Source organism: Neopsephotus bourkii, unplaced genomic scaffold (assembly GCF_033783945.1).
Source record: "Neopsephotus bourkii isolate Nb327-2 ecotype Australia unplaced genomic scaffold, CSIRO-AGI_Nbou_v1 NB_911, whole genome shotgun sequence".
NCBI classification, from domain to species: domain Eukaryota; kingdom Metazoa; phylum Chordata; class Aves; order Psittaciformes; family Psittacidae; genus Neopsephotus; species Neopsephotus bourkii.
In genome coordinates this window covers 1,331,143-1,350,807 of record NW_026901405.1, presented here as the reverse complement: position 1 = coordinate 1,350,807, position 19,665 = coordinate 1,331,143, and the positions used below count along the sequence as shown (strand labels likewise).

Below are 19,665 nucleotides of genomic sequence, written 5' to 3'. Positions count from 1 at the left end.
TAATATTTCTTTCCAGCCTTAGAGGAACAGAGAATTGCTATAGGGCAATGAACTCTTATTTTGCCATTGACATTTGTGCAATCCATCTCCCTGAGTTGAGTGACCCTTTCACAGATTCGGAACCTCACCAGCATAAGGAAGAATTAGTATAATTAAGAATTAGACACAGGGTCTCTAAAATGGGAATCGTAACAATGACTAACGTCACAAGAGTGTTTCCAAAATTAATTCATGTAAGTAAAGCACTGACAAGATAAAAACGTAGGAGCTGCCACATCAAATTAGACCACTGCTCCATCCAGTTGAACATCCTGTGTGCAACAGAGAGTAGTGACAAATGCAGGGCAGCAGAATTGGGGTCCCCCCCTGTGAATGAATGGGGTTCAGTTTAAGCATTGCCAGTGCCAGTCTTTGGTTACAGCATTATTTTATGTCTTAGGGGACATTAAGCCCAATATCACACTGCCACTGAATGAAGTGGTCTTGCAAATAGAGGAAAGAACCAGGCACAGCAAGAGTCTGGTAAAGGGGCTATATAGCTGTACATTCATTCCTCTGCAGGACAGCTCCAGATTGAGAGTTCCTGCTTATTAATGAAAGGACCTAAAATTATTCTAAAAATCTCAAGTCTCAGAAGTAGAGTTATTGAAAAAACGTGCAGTTGGATGTAAGAACTTATAAAATGGGTACACAGAAGGACATACATGCACACACAAACGAGCTGGTTAAAAAAGCAACCTCATCCTCACAAGCTCCACTTTTGAGCAGAGTGAGAGCTGGACCCAGATGACTTAAGGAGATCCTTCCTGATTTTTATCATTTCATGATTCTGTGATTCTACAGCTTTCCATTGCAGAGTTCTGTCACTGAATAGGAAGCAACTTGCAGTACACGTGATTTTAAATGAAAATATTATTGGGGTAGGTTTTGGGGTCCAGGACAGAAATTCTAGTTCAAAGTCAGAGAAAGAGGCTGCCCTTAGAGCCTGATGAATAAGAGTGTGATGAGGGAGACCTGGAAAGGAGCAGACTCCCACACTCCCTTACCCACTGGAAGACTGCTGGCCCTTGAGGCATTAGTTCTACTGAGGTGGGTCTTTGGAAAACTCATTTCTGTATGAAAAAGTCACACAGAGGTTCGTTTTCATACTCCAAATGGTTTCACCATGGGACACTGCTGTTTCCTGGCCAGCTCACCTACACGACTATGCATTCTGCAAACACCTGTAAACATCAGTTGTGACAAAGGTAATGGCAAGTCTTCCTGTTAAATTTCATTATCTGAGATGGTCTGGCACCTTTATTTTCATTCTTACAAATTTTTTGCTTTATGAAGCAGCCTTATCTGAAAAGTAAACGCATGCGTTCAGAAGAGTTTGTCTTCACTTAAGAGCAGGGTTTTTAAATTTCTTTTTACTTTTGCATTAATCATATAACATTGAATAGAAACAATCCATACAAGGCAAAACCCTGCTGAAAGACAGCGCTATAAGGCATTTTTGCCTATGAATCTACTCTATTTTATATTCTACTTTAGGACAGAGTAATGAAAAAGAACAAATTTGAAGATAATCTGTGAAAAAACAAATCCCTCATAACTGACCGAACCATAAATGAGTCTTACATTACCGGGACTGGATAAAGTATCATCAGTGCTGGGTTATTACATAAGAATATGTTAGTAATGTAGCAGCAGTCTAGTCTTTTAAGATGTGAAAGAGCGTTATCTAACCTTTCCGCAAAGTTCAGGAAGAGGAGCCATATGTCCAAATAATCATTTTCTTGCTGGTGTTTAACATGTCAGTTTTTTTAAGGGGCCTATTTCAAGTTAAAAAAAAAAAAAGAAAAAAGTGTGAAATGCATTTTGATTTTTTTTTTGGCAAAAGCAGCTCATTTTCAAGCTTGCAAGGAAACAAGAAAAACAAAATCAAAATGTCAAGTAGATTTGCTCTTTGTTGTAATTAATACGCAAGCGCTCACTTGTAGATGGTCCTGAGCCTGAAAACGAGTAGTGTCAGCCGTGGTGCTATTAAAAACGAGTAGTTCTCTGGGAATCAAAGAGCCAAGTGTTCAACCAGTGAAAATCCCCAATGGCCTCAGGCCAGTTTACATCAGCTACGGATCTGACCACAAAGGAAGGGCGGCAGGAAGCCCGAGGACACGCCATGTGCTTGCAGCGTTGGGCTCTACATGCGATGAGACAGCAAAGGAAGATAGGACAGGCTCCTTCAGAGCGGGAGGTGGGAAATAATTAACTGAAAATAAGGAAATCGCAAAGCCCTGTGCTGCAGACTACATGCATGCTCAGCTTTTGGTCAAGGAAGTTATGTGAGATTTCTCTTTGAGTCGGAGCAATGTAGTGGATAAAAAGGCCCTGTCTAGCCAGGGGGGTTTCCCGAGGCCATCGCAGACCAGCTCAACATGCTGTTAAGAAGCTCGTTTTCATGAGAGTTTTTGTTGCATTTGCAACGCTGGCTCCAGGTCCCCTAGAGCTTTAAGTGCCACATCACAATGCTACAAGCTCAGCGCTGAATGCTTGGCACAGGACCAGGCATCTTCTTTCTTCTCTCGGTTTCCTCAAGTCAGCAGGTGGGGCTCTAGGGCTCCATCTTGTTTTGATTTGTGGGGGGAATTCTTTTCCTTCAAGAAGGTTGAGGGAGGAAGCGGGAAGCAAAGCCAGCACAGCAAAAAACCCTACCAACAAAAAGTGTGTGATACTGGCTGCTGGGATAAGAGAGAAATGGGGCAATGTATATTATCTGTTGCTTATTTTCCCACACACTCGTGTCAGACATGTAATCCTCTCCTATCATTTAGGTCACTGCTGAATTTAGCTCTATGGGTTTGAATAATTAGTTATTTTCAGCAACAGAACTACTTCGTTTTTGAAACTGGTTTCAACAGTAGATTAGTTCTAGATTAAATAATTTAACTACAGATCACTAATAGGTGTTTGCTTTATATTAACTTGGCATATCACTGTGCAGGTATTTCTTCTTAACATTTTAATATACTTAATTTACAACGCTACACTGTAAACTGGCCAAATAACCATCACAATGGAACAGTAGAGCAAACACCTCCAAATTTAACCTCCAAAGAGCCTTGTTCAAACTTTTGAATGGTCAACTACTGAAAGAAAGGAAGGAATTTAAGCACAAAAGACTATGAAAAGAAAGCTGCTTAACTCTGCAAGCATCAGCTCTCAGGTTGTATGACCTTAAGCAAATGCCGTGCCTCAGTTTCCCTATCTCTATATAATAACAGTTTATTCAATTGCTATAACGACCACCCAGTTCTTTTTAAGATGCTCTTCAGCACACTACTTGAGGCAGACATTTCAAACAATTTCTCTTAAAACAACCTTTAAATTAAAAGACATTTGTGCTCAGGTGTTCTGTCAAATCAAGAATGTCTCAGTTTCCTCTACAGATGGGTGCTGAAAATATGATCCCCCTTACTTCACAGAAACCCAAGGAAAGTTAAGTGAGTAACAATTACACAGTAATTCCAACTCCTCAGGCAGAAAGTCTTGGAGAATGCAGTAACATTAGATACTAGAGACAACTGAGGCAAAAGAGGCCGAGAGCTCACTGTGGGAACTTTAAAGGTTCATCGTATCAGAACCAAAAGGATCTGAAGCCGCTTTTGTACAGAACAGCAGCAGCTGGGAAGAGGGAGGATGTGTTGTGCTCTGCTGCCAGGGGAAAGAGAAGGGCTTAAGCCTGCTCCCTCCCATGCTACTTCTCATTCATAGTGAGAACCTGAGGCTGCTTCTGCTCTGCTGGAAACAGGGGCACCACGCAGATGCCTTCTCTCTGAAAGGCAAATCAAGGCTGAGAAGAAGAGGCACATGAAGAAGGGATGAAAGAAGGGTGTATTTTCAGAGAAGGAAGACCCACCAAACATTTAAAGTGCCAAAATGACCTTCTGGAACAGGTGAACAGTGGAGATATGTAAACTAAACGGGCTGGTCAATGTTGTATTTAAGTTCAACTGATCATATGAAGGGTCAAGAACGATCAGTCTGGGTTACAGAAGCATGCAATTGGCCAGCTGCACTAAATATGGCCTTTACCATCCTGCAGGACCTAGACTGGGACACACCAAAACTGAGGCACTGGAGGTCACTTCTGATACACAGCAGCAAAGCTTGCCCTCCCATGCAGTATTACTGAGTCCTGAAATGCTGCAGACAGGACTGAGCAGTCAAGAAGATAACAGTGTACACTATGGAAATAAACTGGAAGCATAGCTAAAGGTTAGCAAGTCTTTTTCCCTCCGGCTGCCATTGATATGAATGATGCCCATTCTTGCACTGGCAAAGGGAAAGAAAAGATGAGTTAATGTCACTCTCCCTTCTCTAAATTCTCAGATTTGATGACTAACAGGCTACACTATTTCACTCAGAAAAAGGAATGTTTTTTACTTAGAAGCAGAGAAAGGAGACAGAGAAAGTAATTTTCAAGGTCAGAGGGTTGTTTTGACATTTAAGAAACACTAAACCAGATTTTGGCTTTTAAATTTGTAAACCAGAACTACTTCCTGACCTGAGAGACAATCTGCCAAATTGCTGGCTGACCACAGGCTTTTGAGTAAGGGTAAGCGAGAATCATCCAATGCATCGTGTTGCCTAAGTGCACACCTCCGTGATTTTAGAACAAAATCAACCTTAACCCCCCCAATTTTTGAGACCCTTCTCACAGTAACTGAAGAGGCAATCTTCTCTTTAATAAGTGTTTCGGTACAGTATTTTGCTTACTACTGAAGAATTCAGTAGGTTATTATACTAATGAAAAAAAAAATGGAAGGAAACAGAAACGTTTCAGCACACAAACGGCAAACAACTCCTTTTATTTTATACCAAGACTTTGATCCTCCCGTCAGTCCTGCTGCAATAGAAACCAGTTCCATTGAACACCACATCTGACAAGCCAGACTTCTCTGAGATCGCAGAACTCTGCTAAATCCCATGGCACACTGCAAATGGGCTGAGGGAAAGGTTCACAGAGAGCATGTACATGCAGGTGGGTCACATATACACAGGTAGACCAAGCTTTGCTAGTTAGCAAAACCTTGTGCATATATAGCATCAAAGGGTCACACTGTTGTGAAAGGCATGCAAGAGATTGTGTTGCTTCTCCTTGAAGACTGTTTCTCTCACAACCTGTCCTGCCTATTTCTATGGATCCACTTGTGCAAAGTGGGTTGTAGAAGAGTTACGCTGTTTAAAATGGAGAGGTTGTACTTTCTGCCTCATCTTTCACTCCAAAGTAGCCAAACCGATTTTGCTGTTTCACTTAGGCAAGAAAACTACAATCTTCACTGTTTTCTCTCCATACTTTTTTTCAGTGACAAAGCCTGGTAACTTTCAGCCAAAAATGGCACAGCTCAAGATGCAGCCTTGCAAAGGCAGCTATGCTGAAGAACAAAAGCCTGCTGGAGTGAAGTGGGAGCAAGAGAATGCTGTAAAGTTTCTCTTGCTTCCCAAATGCCTCCCAAATGCACCTGTGCTATTTGAATGATGCCAAGTTTTGTATGGACTATAATGGGAAATACTTTCTTTCTAAGACAGCTTACTAGATTTTAGTTTGTTTCCTCTACTTCAGTCAGAGTTGAAGTGCAATTGTATTTAAAGGTTTGTTGTATGGGGGTTGTAAGTTCTGTTTATAATAATAAGCAAGAAAACACAAAATTTGTCAGCCTGCAAGCCTGTAACACTCAAAATGCCCTGGGCCTTACAGGATGTAACTCCTCCAGGGAAGGGTTTATCTCCAACAGACTGCTGCCCACCAAACCTGCCTACTTCTGTTTTTCTTCTTCTCTTTCCTATACCCAGTCATCTCAACACAGCATCCTCTAGTCAGCAAATATTTAAAAGTCACACAATCTAAAAGACGACTCGGGAAAGAAGGAACTGATGAGCTGTGATAAAAGGATCCATGAATCTGGCACTTCCTGGTATACAGGACATACACACACAAGAAGGAGAGAGATGCGTAACAACACTGCTCAGCATTTGGTATGAGAATTGCAAAACACTTAAATTCAACAGTGGAGAAGTCTTGGACCAGAAATTATTTGTGAGGCTGAGGAAGTGATGCTGCTAGCAAAAGAAAAGCATCATTTCTTTCTTATGCCCAGTTAAAGGCTGTCTTAGGCTTTGATTCTGGTTTTGGCAGGAGTACAAGGACAGCTTCTTGTGAGAACCACTGGCAACACTAGATACCTCAAAGGGGAAATAATAAAGGGAAAACAAAACTGAGGCCCTTCATGAGCAAGATGGTCAACATACAGGGCACACAGCCAAAGCTTTCAGAAAGCTGAGAAAAGCTGGATGGCACCCTGGTGTGCCAATGGGATTTGTGGAGTTAGGCATTCCTAGCTGGCTAAATTTAAGTTTCTTCTTCATATGAGTTTAAGTGCACAGATTAAATCTAATTAAATCTGGGGCTACTGCAAATGTACCTGCAAAAACAGCAAGCTGAAGCCTGTCTCGTGATTACCCTTTCTCAAGGAGCTCAGACCAGCTGTGCTTAGGAAAATGAAATTACATTTATGTCCCACTGAAATACCAGCAGTGAATTCTTAACTGGGAATGCCACTGAAAATCTGCTGCATAATGCACAAGGCATCACTGAGTCTTGCTCCCCCTCTCAGAATCAGTGGTTCTGCTGAGCTAGAAAGAGTGAAAGCCATAAAAGCCTATTTAATTGGGAAAGTAAGACAAGGGCACTCTGAACATTGACAAAGAGTGGGCTTGTTAAGCTAGAAAACCTCTGATAGTAACTGAACTTCAAGAGGAACGGTATTCTGGCGAGCTGGGTCATGACTGCCACTAATAGAGAGAGAAGGAAACTGAGGTGAAACGACAGGAGATCAAGTGATTTCCTCAGCTTCGGAGGGAGTTTTACAGCTAGGGTTAAAGTGAAAATTCATGTCTCGGTCCCGTTAGCAAACCACAAGCTCATATTGCTTTTACTACAAACAGATTTCCCTTCACCATACTGTACTTTTCTTCTTGCTGACTGTTCAGTATGATCATCCAAAAATACTCCTATTTGTGTTATTTTTCACACACACCACCCTGAAACAAAATTCAGTACGAAAGAAGAGCAGTTTCCTCCAATACAGCTCAACATCCAAACTAAGCAGCAGTAAAATCATGTTTATTCACTGACTGAGGTTTCAAACAGTAAAATGATTGTTACCAAGTTACAGATTAGACCATGCCCTAAATCAGACCCTAGAACAGGTCTCTGGTGACAGCTTTCCCACCTTGACAGCCCTTGGGAGAGCTGGGGAGGGGGGAAGGAGAAGTGTACGCATGCCTGTAACTGGGGGCGATACTTGATTGTAGTCAAGCTTCACGATCATGGTAGGCAGAATTTGGCAGACTTTGCCTTTGGGAATGAAGTGGAAGACAGAAGGAAAGGTACCTGAGCCCAGTGCATGTGTGTGAGTGAGGCTTTTCTCCTGCAAGCTGGGTGTGCTTGAAATGGGAGTCAGAGACAGAGAAGAGCCAGGAGCTCCCCAGTGCCAGGCGCGCCGGAGAGCACAGCCATGCTGCACGAGCAGAGTGATCCAAAGGCATGGATGCTAAATGTGGTCACCTTTTTTCTGTGTAAACTCTGGCAAGCCCTGTACCTTTCTCTGTCTTTGTTTTCCTGTTGGAATATGTGATATTCCAAATAAATATACATATTAATATTCGATTAACTCAAAGCTACAAAGCTTAGCTCCTTAAAGTCTAGTACAGATCTCTGAAATCTTTGAAAAACCATATAAATATGAATTCTTTTACTTTTGTAGCATTACATTAACAACTGTACAGTGGAAGCTGAAGAACTAAATAATCTCTGCCTGTATTTGCTTATACCTTTCTGAAACTGTTACCTTTTGGGCAGCTATTTCTTATGCCTTGTCTCAATCCAGAAATGACATTTTTGGTAAAGCTTTGCAAAAACCCATTCAGCTGTTTTTGAGTCATCCAAGTAAGTAAAAAACAGTTTCCAGCTGTTAAGTTTTCCATAAGCTTTATTTTTTTCTTAAACACGCTTGTGTAATTATAACACAGCTTTGTTTTAAAACATCCAACTTGACACGTACATAGTCCTGAAAGAGAAGTAGCAGCACTGCCATGTTCGAAACCATTTGGTTTTGAAATAACAAGGTTATTACCACATTAAAATATCTTCCTTAAAGATTCTCCCAGACACTAAGCTACAGTTTTCTAACTGTAGACACTCAACTGTGTAAACGACCATTAAAAATAGAGAAAAGGACACTATTCTTGCAATCTGTGACTGAGCTGTGACAGGGGGGACTGGCGGACACTGCTTACACTGGGAGCAGAATCAGACCTCCCTTCCGTGCACTCTGTATATGCACACGCACTCCTGAGGATCGTGGCTAAAGCACTACCTGGTGTTTTGATTAGACCCAAATCAGCTTCATGCACTCTGGAGAGACTGGACCCACGCACACTTCAGCCCTGTCTGCTGGCTGGCGGTTCAAGGCTGCTGTTTCCAAGCCCATGCAAACTACCCTGAGTTTTAACAGCTAGTGGGCTACTAGCTGGCAATAAGGTCAGAAAACATGTAGGTGACATGGTCTGCTTTCAAGATTATGCTTCAACTACAGACCTAGGATTATGTACTCAAGAAAAACCTCAGAACTGGCACTTAAGGTGGGACAAGGACAGCCATATCCTTCCCCCTTGCCACAACACATGGTGCTTCACTGTGATGGCTGTAGCTTTCTGTGGATTCTGAATTCCATTTGGCATTTCATACTTCCACAGTTAATTATTGCATATTGGCACAGAATGGCATCAAATCAGACTGGAGATGATTCCTCACTTACATTCTGCTTAGGTAGAAATGCATTGACATCGTATCAAGCAGATAAGAATCAGCCATTTACTTAATTTAAACACTTCATTTAATCTGGAGTATTTCAGGTACCGATGTCTTAGTGGAGTAAGGGTTTGTTTTGAGAATATTAACGGTGGTTGAAACAGGAGTTTGACTGATTACTGGACTGCATGGGTTTCTTTCTCATAACTATGTTTTTGTCTGATGATGTAAAGGCATACGTGGCTTTTATGCCTTGCATGAACCACAGGCCACTGACATTCTTCTATCAGGGTGGAGGAACTCTTTCTAAAGATGTAACAATCCTGCAAAAGGAGTCACTGCATGTGTAGGTTTTTATATGGGGCTCAACTGTGCTGATTTGTACAGACAAGAAGACACTCCACAGCTGTTTCTCTTTTAAAGTAAATAGCAGTAGTTCCTGCTCTTGCCTTTCCTGGGACATATCCTGCAGCTGTGCAGGTTAGAGTCCACAGGAACTATCAATGTCAGTAACCTGACAGTGAATCTGAGAAGACAGCCTGCCTCATCTGAAAGTAAAGGATACAATTCTGATGGGCTTTCACACAGAGAAATGTGTGTGTGCATGCATACACTCTTCCTTACCTTAAACTATCTGTGCTTTTATCAGTAAACCTATAGCACAGTTGTATGTCCATTACTTTAAGAGGTTTTCTAAATGTATTTCAAACCACAACAAACATATAGGCAGTGCTCAATGACCAAAACATCACCGGAATACAATTACAGGGGTAAAATTCAGTAGCTCCTGCTCATCACACTGTCTTCTCTCTGTATTATCTGCCTTGGTAAGCCCACCACTAGGGATCATACAGCAGGAGACTCTATTGCAAGTGAGGAACAGACGTAAGGTTGCTGTAAGAACCTTAACTCTAAATTTCCTGAGTTTAGAAAGACTAAAATCTCAGTTTTCAGTGCACAATACCATACTTTTTGCCCATACAGAACATGGCTCATGCAAGCGTATAGGGTCTAAAGAAAAAGGTATACAATTGGGTAAAGAGGTGTCTGGGCACATTTTGGCAACTCTTAACCTACATAATTCAGCTCTAATCAATGCTACCAGATTTTGAAACCCACCAATATAATAATGAAGAGGAAAAGGCAACAGAAAAAAATGCAAACAAGCTGTAAGTTATGCTCTATGCAATTGCGAGAGTCGGTTTCAAGACAAAAAATGAGTAAGAGTTTGCCATTTGCTAGTTGTTAATAATTAAGAGAAGATCTGCCAGACACACTCTTCAAGGGCTCTGTCTGTCTGGACTGGGTAGATGCTGCAACACACAAAGGACTTCACACACTGAGAAAGAAAGAGTGTTCATGGACAATGATGCAGCGTTCTTAATTAAGATTTTCATTACTGATACATACATTAAGGTTTTGCTAATGCAAGTGCCCCAGCACTCTCATGTACAGGTAGATGTCTGTGATTCTATCTCCAGAAACCCTTTTGCAAATCATCACCAACATTCACCAGCCGAGGCTCAAAGTCAGCTCACCTGCCCTTTGCTATAATGACAATGAAAAACAAAACCCGGTACTTTATTTGTCTGCTGGATGAGAACTCAGCACTTTGCAGGCGTGAGAATGAATGGGCTTTTGCAAGCCTGTGCTACAGCACATTGAAACTGATTCTGATCTCACTTACACCTCTTTGATGGTGACATAACATCAGGAGCTTCAATAGTATGAGTGCAGCAAGTGTTGAAGGAAAAAATAAAGAGACTTGTAGGTAAATGGAAAATGGGATAAAACACGAGTTTGCCAAATGTAGTTTGCAGTAGACTAACCTGATAACTTTCTTTGATAACTGATTATCCAGACAAAGGAAATGCAGTAAATTTAATCTATCAGAACAGCATTTGCTAAAGCATCACAAGGGAAATTATGAGTTAAAATGAAGATTTGCAAAAGGACTGTGAGATGAGCAAATGTTTACCTGAAGGGTAGATGGGGCAGTGGTAGGAGAAGAATTGTTGGGCAAGGTGAAGGCTGTATTTCCACAATTTTTTAGTTAAACAAAATAATATTTTCTAACTAAGAAGATTTGGGGGTAAGTGGGTAACATTTCCTCATGAGGCCCCTCAAAGTGAGGGGGTGCAGAGTAGGAAAAGGTGGGAGCATGCTGAACAGCCATAAAAAGACCAATCAACTTCAATAAATTGCTCATTAACAATATTCAGGCCTCATTCTTCTGTGATGGCTCAGTGCTATTTCTATGGACTGCCCTTTGGGAAGTTCAAAAATGCTCAGTATGATGGAATGAGAGAGAGCAAGTTCTATTCAAATCCAAAAGCATTTGTTTTCAGTGGTGTGCAAAAATCTACTATTTTGGACATTCAAACATATGCAATGAAAATATTACTGGGGGGCTGAACTGGCACACCATATTCAGCATGATACTATCCAAAATGATGGAAAGAAGCATCAGTGAACAAGAACTTCAGAGGAGGAAAACATTTCTTAATAGACTGTGAATCTTTTATGTCTAAGAGTTCCCACAAAGAGGTAAAAGAGCTTTCATGAAGCATGGCCCTAAGACTAATCACATATATTCTGACATACACACCCATGTAATGGTACACAGCTAAACTACACAGCAGATGGCTTCCACTGCTTTTTTAAATGGGAGAAGCAGAGAGAAAAAGGAGACAGAGGAGATACTCCTACAAACTCATTTTGAACCACAGTGTTCTACACACAGGACATTCACCATGCATATGGAGACATGGTCTGTCATTCAGACCTCTGTATTTGTATTTCAGTGCCAGTTTCAGTAGTCAAATCCGTGATCTTCTGATAATGATGTGACTTTTGGGAAATAACACAGTTCTGGATATCCAGTTTTATAGTAAACAATTCTCCATTACTACTTGCTTGTGGCACCATTTCGACCTTATATGTTGTGTGCACATTTTAGGGAGACAGGTATATAACATAATGCTAAAGCAGGGTGCATCAGAGAGGATTTCTGCTTAAGAAGAAAGACTGAAAATACAAGTCAGAAAAGAGGGAGAGACATTTTGTGATATAGGTGTAAAATACCATGTGCTTGCCAAAGCTGGAAGACAATTCACCATAACTGCAAAGGGAATATTCTGAAAATCCTTGCTACACTCTGTAGCTGTGCCGTTTTCTGCAGTGATTTCAGACCTAACAAACTGGACTGTCTTAATATTTTGATGGTTGGTGTTCAAACCACTGTAAGAAATGTGGTTACTGATTCAGCAAGGTGGTCTTTTCCATCCAAATATATTAAATTATGCAAGTGTGGGGTAAAGGCAAACTGAACAACTGCATTTTCATTTTGTCCCTTTCTTTTTTCCTAGCTAAATCTAAACTATTATGTTCCCAGAACTGTCTAGTTTGAAGTCCACTTTTTTCCTACTGTAATCTGTTATATTTCAAAAAAGGCTAACACTCGATATATTATATTATGCTAATTAGATGAAAAATAACCCAGAACAAAAATATCTCCGGTAAGCATAATGGCAGAAATTGTGACATTTTCAGCTGTCATGCTGGCCAATCTTAAATTCAATCTCATCCAACTTCAGGGGACATCTTGTAGGTATCGTAATTAGAAAGCAGGCTGCATATATGCCTCTCGTGTAATCCACACAGCAACTTCACAGTTTTGGGCAGCCATTGTTATTTGTTAAGCAGTTTGAAAGTTAACACTTAAACTAATGCTTAAATGAAAAATTCTGCCTTTTTTTTTTTTTTAACCTGGCTACTTCTCTGCTTTTCTGGATACTGAGTCCATTTTAATTAAAGATGTTTTAGAACAAAACCATAAACTTTGTCAGATTTCTTTTAAAGAAGCTTCTCCCCCACCCCATCTAAATCTACTGTTTAAGTCCATTTGATGGTTATGTCTCCAGATAAAGAATAAAGCTTAGAGCTGTGGCACTTGCTCAGGAACTTCCGTCCCAAGGTGTGCTCCCAGTTATACAGTTTGATTTCTATAAACACACCAGAGCAGAATTTCTGCTCCACTGCTATTTCAAGCCTGTTTCACCATTTCTCTCATTTGAAAATGCCAAATAAAGGCATGCCCATGTTGTTTTCTTTTATGGAACATTCCCTTCCTTCAGGACACTCATAAAAGCTGGGGAAATAACATCCCTTTCCCGTATCACATTGCCATATAGGTGACCATTGCCTTCCAATAACTCCTTATTTTCAGAAGCAGATCAACTGATTCTTCTGGATAATTTGCATGCTTATTTATTACATTATTTATGATAATTCTTGAAAAAATGCTAACTTCTGAAACCTAAGAACATAAGGCTTATTAGATCCAGACTTTTTTGGCATTTTGCAAATGTTCATTTTTGATTCATGAATAAGCTTGACCTGGAGGTTATTATCCTCCTGTGAAGTAATGGAATGCTTCTTAAGGAACCTGGAAAAAGATGCCTCCTCCCTGTGCCTGATGCAATAATCACTGCTGTTGATCCTCCTCTTCAAAACAATACTAAACACACTAACCAAATAAAAGGGATTCAGACAGTGCTAGTTAGTTGCTGTTTCACAGTGATTGTTCAGAGTGCTAACAGATGACAGCCTGGTGGTGAACAAGTACCAACAGCAGGGATGCATACAGAGATACCAAAGACTATTTGAGCATCATCGTGTCTGATAAAGTGAACACGTATTCTCAGAAACTGGCAGGCTGGAATACTGCTGGGTGTCTTTTGACATACAAATCACTGACCATATGATGGATGGTTCTCATAACTATGATGAGATCAGTAAGATGCTGTACAGCTTCCCTTAGGTCATAATTACTTGACCAAATATGTCTTCATGAAGCTGAGGAATAAATGGCACATTTTAAATTTCTTTTTTCTTTAAAACAGGATGGCAAATAACAATGATTAGAACCAGTGCTGAATAGGAATAGGAATGATGTTGGAGTTCAGAACAACTTTGTTACATCAGAAACCTGTTTCAAGGAAATGGACAGATGTTTGTGAAATTAGGTTAACATTTCCTGCAACTTCTTTGTATCTGGAACACTTTGGTGAATTTCTGATTTGCACTTACCAAAGCTAACAACAGATAACTCTTCAATATTATATGGGTTCCATCTGAACAGGTAGTACTCTGGAAATTAAAGAAGCATCCTCCTGTGACTGCTTCTACTGTGGCTACCTATCTTATCATAAAGCCCCTTAGTACTGCTGATACTCTTACACACTCTTGACAACATTATAGAAAGTCTCAAGAGTGGTTGTAAAACTTCTTGATTTTTGACAAAGAATCCATCTGCTTCCCTCAGACTCCTGAGAACATTCAAGTGGAACAGAGATTAACTTGTATTCCTCTTAAGTGGGAATGTCATTTAGAATCATAGAATAGTTAGGGTTGGAAAGGACCCTAAGATCATCTAGTTCCAATCCCCCCACCATGGGCAGGGACACCTCACACTAAACCATCTAACCAAAGGCTTCGTTCAACCTGGCCTTCAACACTACCAGGGATGGCGCATTCACAACCACCATGGGAAACCCATTCCAGTGCCTCACCACCCTAACAGGAAAGAATTTCCTCCTTACAACCAATCTAAACTTCCCCTGTTTAAGTTTTAACCCGTTACCCGTTGTCCGGTCACTACGGTCCCTAATGAAGAGTCCCTCCCCAGCATTCCTATAGGCCCCCTTCAGATACTGGAAGGCTGCTATGAGGTCTTGACGCAGCCTTCTCTTCTCCAGGCTGAACAGCCCCAATTTTCTCAGCCTGTCTTCATATGGGAGGTGCTCCAGTCCCCTGCTGGTCACGCTCCTTTTGATGCAGCCCAGGATACAGTTGGCTTTCTGGGCTGTGAGCGCACACTGAAGCTGGCTCATGTTCATTTTCTCATCGACCAGCACCCCCAAGTCCTTCTCCGCAGGGCTGCTCTGAATCTCTTCTCTGCCCAACCTGTAGCTGTGCCTGGAATTGCTCCAACCCAGGTCTAGGACCTTGCACTTGCCATGGTTAAACTTCATGAGGTTGGCATCAGCCCACCTCACAAGCGTGTCAGGGTCCCTCTGGATGGTATTCCTTCCCTCCAGCGTATCAACCAACCCACACAGCTTGGTGTCATTGGCAAACTTGCTGAGGGCGAACTCAATCCCACTGTCCATGTCAGCAACAAAGATGTTGAACAAGACTGGTCCCAACACCAATCCCTGAGGGATACCACTTGTTACTGGTCTCCAGCTGGACACTGAGCCGTTGACCACAACTCTTTGTGTGCGGCCATCCAGCCAGTTCTTTATCCACTGAGTGGTCCATCTATCAAATTGATGTCTCTCCAATTTAGAGACAAGGATGTCATGTGGGACAGTGTTGAACGCTTTACACAAGTGCAGGTAGATGACATCAACTGCTCTGCCCCTGTCCATCAGTTCTGTAGCCCCATCATAGAAGGCCACCACATTGGTCAGGCAGGATTTCCCCTTAGTGAAGCCATGCTGGCTGTCACCAAGCACCTTGTTGATTTTCATGTGCCTTAGCATGCCTTCCAGGAGAATCCACTCCAAGATTTTGCCAGGCACAGAGGTGACACTGACTGGTCTGTAGTTCCCTGGACCAACCATTTTCCCCTTCTCGAAAATGGGGGTTATATTTCCCTTTTTCCAGTTGTTGGGAGCTTCACCTGACTGTCATGATTTTTCAAATATGATGGCCAGTGGCTTAGCAACTTCATTCACCAGCTCCTTCTGGACCCACAGATGGATTTCATCAGGTCCCACCGACCTGTGCATGTTCAGGTTTTTAAGATGGTCTCAAACCAGTTCCTCTCCTACAGTGGGCCCAAGGTCTTCATTCTCACAGTCCCTGCATCTACCTTCCAAGACTTGGGTGGTGCAGTTAGAGCCTTTGCCAGTGAAGAGCAAGGCAAAGAAGTCATTCAGAACCTCAGCCTTCTCCAAATCCTGTATGGCTAGTTCACCCGAGAGCTTCCTGAGGGGACCTATGTTGCCCCTAGTCTGTTTTTTATTTGCTACGTACCTGTAGAATCCCTTCCTGTTATCCTCAACATCCCTAGACAAGTTTAAATCTAACTGGGCCTTATCCTTCCTAACTTAGTCCCTAGGTTCCTGGGCAACATCCCTGTACTCTTCCCAGGCTGCCTGTCCTTGCTTGCACCTTTTATAAGCCTCTTTTTTCATTTGAAGTTTCCTCAGCAGCTCCTTACCCATCCAAGGAGGTCTCCTGGCCTTCCTGCTGCACTTGCTTCTAATTGGGATGCAACACTCCTGAGCTTGTAGCAGCTTAGGGGCAGAGATCCATGAAATCCTTCCACCTCCAAAACCTTGATGCCATATAGTCAGACAGACACGTGTGTAACCTCATGGAGGAAGAGCAGGAGGAGGAGGAAGAAGACTCTGAATCATCTGAATCATTGTCAAGTTGTGTGTAGGGATATGAGAAGAGAGCGCAGTGCTGGTTACTGAGGCAGGGGGCAGAACAAGTCTCTCCAGATCAGAAACATGCCTGAGAGGTACCATTAACAGCTTCTACTGGAAAAATGTCCCAGTTCTACTTCTGTCAACCAAAGGAATTCAGGGTATCAGTGGCCTGAAGGACGTATCATCCAGAGGGAAAAGAGAGACCCAGTACAAACAATACAAACTTTATGTACACGCCTGAAATAAAGTGAGGCTCCTACTGAGCTTGCTAAGTTGGGAATAGAGGAGCACAAAGAAACCCTTGGCTGTGGAGTAAGTTTGACTTAAAAGAAGCAAGAGAGCATGTGACTCTAGTTTTACAGGTCAAGAAACCAAAGCAGACAGACGGAAATAACATACGATGGTCACACAGCAAAGCACTATTGGAAAGGGATTTCAGCCCTGGATTTCTACATACCTACCTACCATGAAGCCAGCTTGCTGCTTCCACCCAAACTGCCTTGTGCTGCAGAGGTAGAACAATGATAAACCAGTACCTCTGTGCAGATGTTGAAGGCACAAGGTCCCTGCCACAGACATAAATGATTTTGCTGCTGCTGCAGGAAGCATTAACACACGCAGTGTGTGCTTCACATCCCTGGGTATCATTAACACTTTTTATCGATATTATGAAGTTCTGCAACAAAAATAATAGGATTTGTCAGGGGCCGTTATGAACCGCCCCTACTGGATAAATACATAATACATGATGGCAAAGGTCTGATGGGACTTTAATCAATTGCCTTTCTGAGTCAAATAAATGTCACATTAGACGTAAGCCATGTTGCATTCTGTGGGAGCCTCCACTCCCTTCGTCTCATGGGCCTGACACCGCCACAGGGAGCTATGCACGCGCATAGACTCCTACTTATTTGTGGCAAATATATCAGAGCAAAACTGGAACAGCATGTTGTAAATTACAGATTTGGGACACCTTATAATGAAAGGCAAAGGGGAAAGGAAAGAAATATGGGGACACCACAGGCATGATAGGTCAGCTCGAATCCATTTCCTTGGTAGCTGGCATTGTCATACCACCTTTCGCAGTCACTGCAGCATATCTCATGTTTCTGCCCACAGGGCAGGGGAGAAGGAGGTGTGCCGTTTCTTTCTGCACCACAAAAGTAGCAAGCCAACTTTAAATGTTAAAAGTCACGTATTTTGGGTCTAGCACCAGGAAAATAAAGCTCTGATTGTTTCAGTATGGACCTGAAAAAATTCTGAATGTCCACTTGCACTTCAGCATGCCTTTGAAGAAATTCCAACAGTCAGAACACAAATAAATCAAATAAATCAAAACACAAATAAATAAAAAATTGAACATAAATTTGAAGGTTTAATTCCTCTTCCAAATATGAAAGAGCTGTTTTTCTTACTATGCTATGCTTTTTAAAATTATTATTATTATTATTATTATTATTGTTTTAAATTCCAGGCAGCACTCTAACAGCCATCTACTTTCCTCTCTGAACGGGAAGGAGACATGAATTTAAATTGCAAAATGGAGATCTGAAGTAACACAAAGTCTAAGCATATTTGGACATAGAGTTTGAAACCTAATTTAAAAGCCCTCATTAGTTTTGGCATTCACTAAATACCTTCAGCTGGGATATCCCTCAAAAGTGGCTTAAAATGGTGGTGGACATTTGGAAATCTTTGGTCTTAACTATAGTAAATATTATGAAGTGGTAGTGCTATATTTCCCTGTATATTGCAACAAGAAGGGTCATTGTTTTAGGAACACTATATTTCACTGCCAATGTGCATGAAGGAATCCCAACAAAACACAAACTTTTGTTCCAAATGCACAAAACCATAATGTGTCAGTACCTCGCAAAATTAAAACCCAGATGATAACAAACTCTCCCAAGGGTTCGATCCACTATTACCCAAATAAAATGAAAAAGCAGAACCTAAACCATGAAAATTTATATTCTTCCTGTTCTAGACCCTAAAAACACGATTATCTGGATTAATATAGTCTTTTCCTCAAAAATGTCAACAAATTGACAACCTAGCAGCAACCAAACTCAAGTGAATGAGAGCAGGTGAGAACAGAACGCTACATAACATCATCCAAAGAAACCACAAACATTTTTAATCCTGATACTGTTAGATGTCAAAGAAAATACAGCATATTTCATCTACCCAGATAAGGAGATAATAAAGTCAGTATTAGGCAGGAGACCACACAGGTCTGAGTAAGGAAGAGCTCCATGCCACAAGGTCAGATTTCAGTAAGGACAAGTTGAAATGCTAGTTGACTGCTTCCTATACATCATGGTTGCACAGCACAGGACACCATGCTTTATTCTGCATCAGAGCACAACATTATAATGACCATCACAACATGTATAACCCCAAGTATAACTGAAAACTTCTATACTGTCATCCAGAAATGCGTGTATAAACTCCAGATCAATCACACAATGTCACTGAACTAAGTCCAAGTCCCATAAACTGACACTGCATTAAAATCCAGGACTGTTGCATTAGGATAAAAACACAGTACCGAGTCCCATAGACATGGGGAGCAATACAGAAGTTCACAAGGGCTCCAGGATGACTTGGATGGAACTTGAACAAAACGCACAACTCGTATTAATGAAAAGTATAAAATGCTTTGATCATATACTTACACAAGAGACAGGAAAGGCTCCTTCAGAGGAAGGCCACAAACTGATCGTGAGTGATCTGAAAAGGGAGAAAGAAACAAAGGAAATTAAGTGACAATAAACACACTAAATGATACCAATATAAAACAGGGGTCGAGGAGACTCACAGATGGGTAGCAGTTCCCACAGGACAGAAAGAGAACCCCTCCTCCTCATGTTAGAAATTCACAAACTGCATAAATCTTCTAAGTTTTGAAATTACTTGACCCCAAAACTATGTAGGTGAGAAAACTGGTGATGGCTCAGAAGCCTTTCAGTCTTGGGATAATTCCAAACCAGCAGAGACTAAATATCCTCTGGTTGCTGTTCAACAGCCTCCGTGAAATAGGCTTGTGGCTCCTATGGACAAATGCTCTTATCACAAATACACTGCCAGATTTGAATGGCATCCTTCTTAGCAGTCATGCCAGATGATACAGGCCTCTGAAACAGAACTCTCCTTCTTGATCCTGACCTTCACAGAAGAGAGGTTAGGCATATTATTAGGGCTGAGGATGCTTACATTATGGCTGATAACTGCACAGAAAGATTGTGTTGTCTTAGCTCTTTCTGTCAACACAGTATCTTTTGGACCTGATGGATTTGCTACCCTGAGACGCCTAAGAAAAAAATGGCTGCATGAAAGTGGAATGGCGACAGGATTTCAAAT

The 19,665-nt window shown here is 41.5% G+C and overlaps 1 protein-coding gene across 12 annotated transcripts in view; it reads right to left on the bottom strand.

Moving 5' to 3' along the window:
- The window catches only part of ZBTB20 (zinc finger and BTB domain containing 20), a 481,633-nt gene that overhangs the window by 96,583 nt on the left and 365,385 nt on the right, over nucleotides 1-19,665 (bottom strand). For all 12 annotated transcript variants that reach the window (XM_061357688.1, XM_061357684.1, XM_061357683.1 and 9 more), the window contains one exon: nucleotides 18,981-19,035. The gene's annotated coding sequence lies outside the window, so the exon portion shown is untranslated. The remainder of the gene's footprint in view (nucleotides 1-18,980; nucleotides 19,036-19,665) is intronic.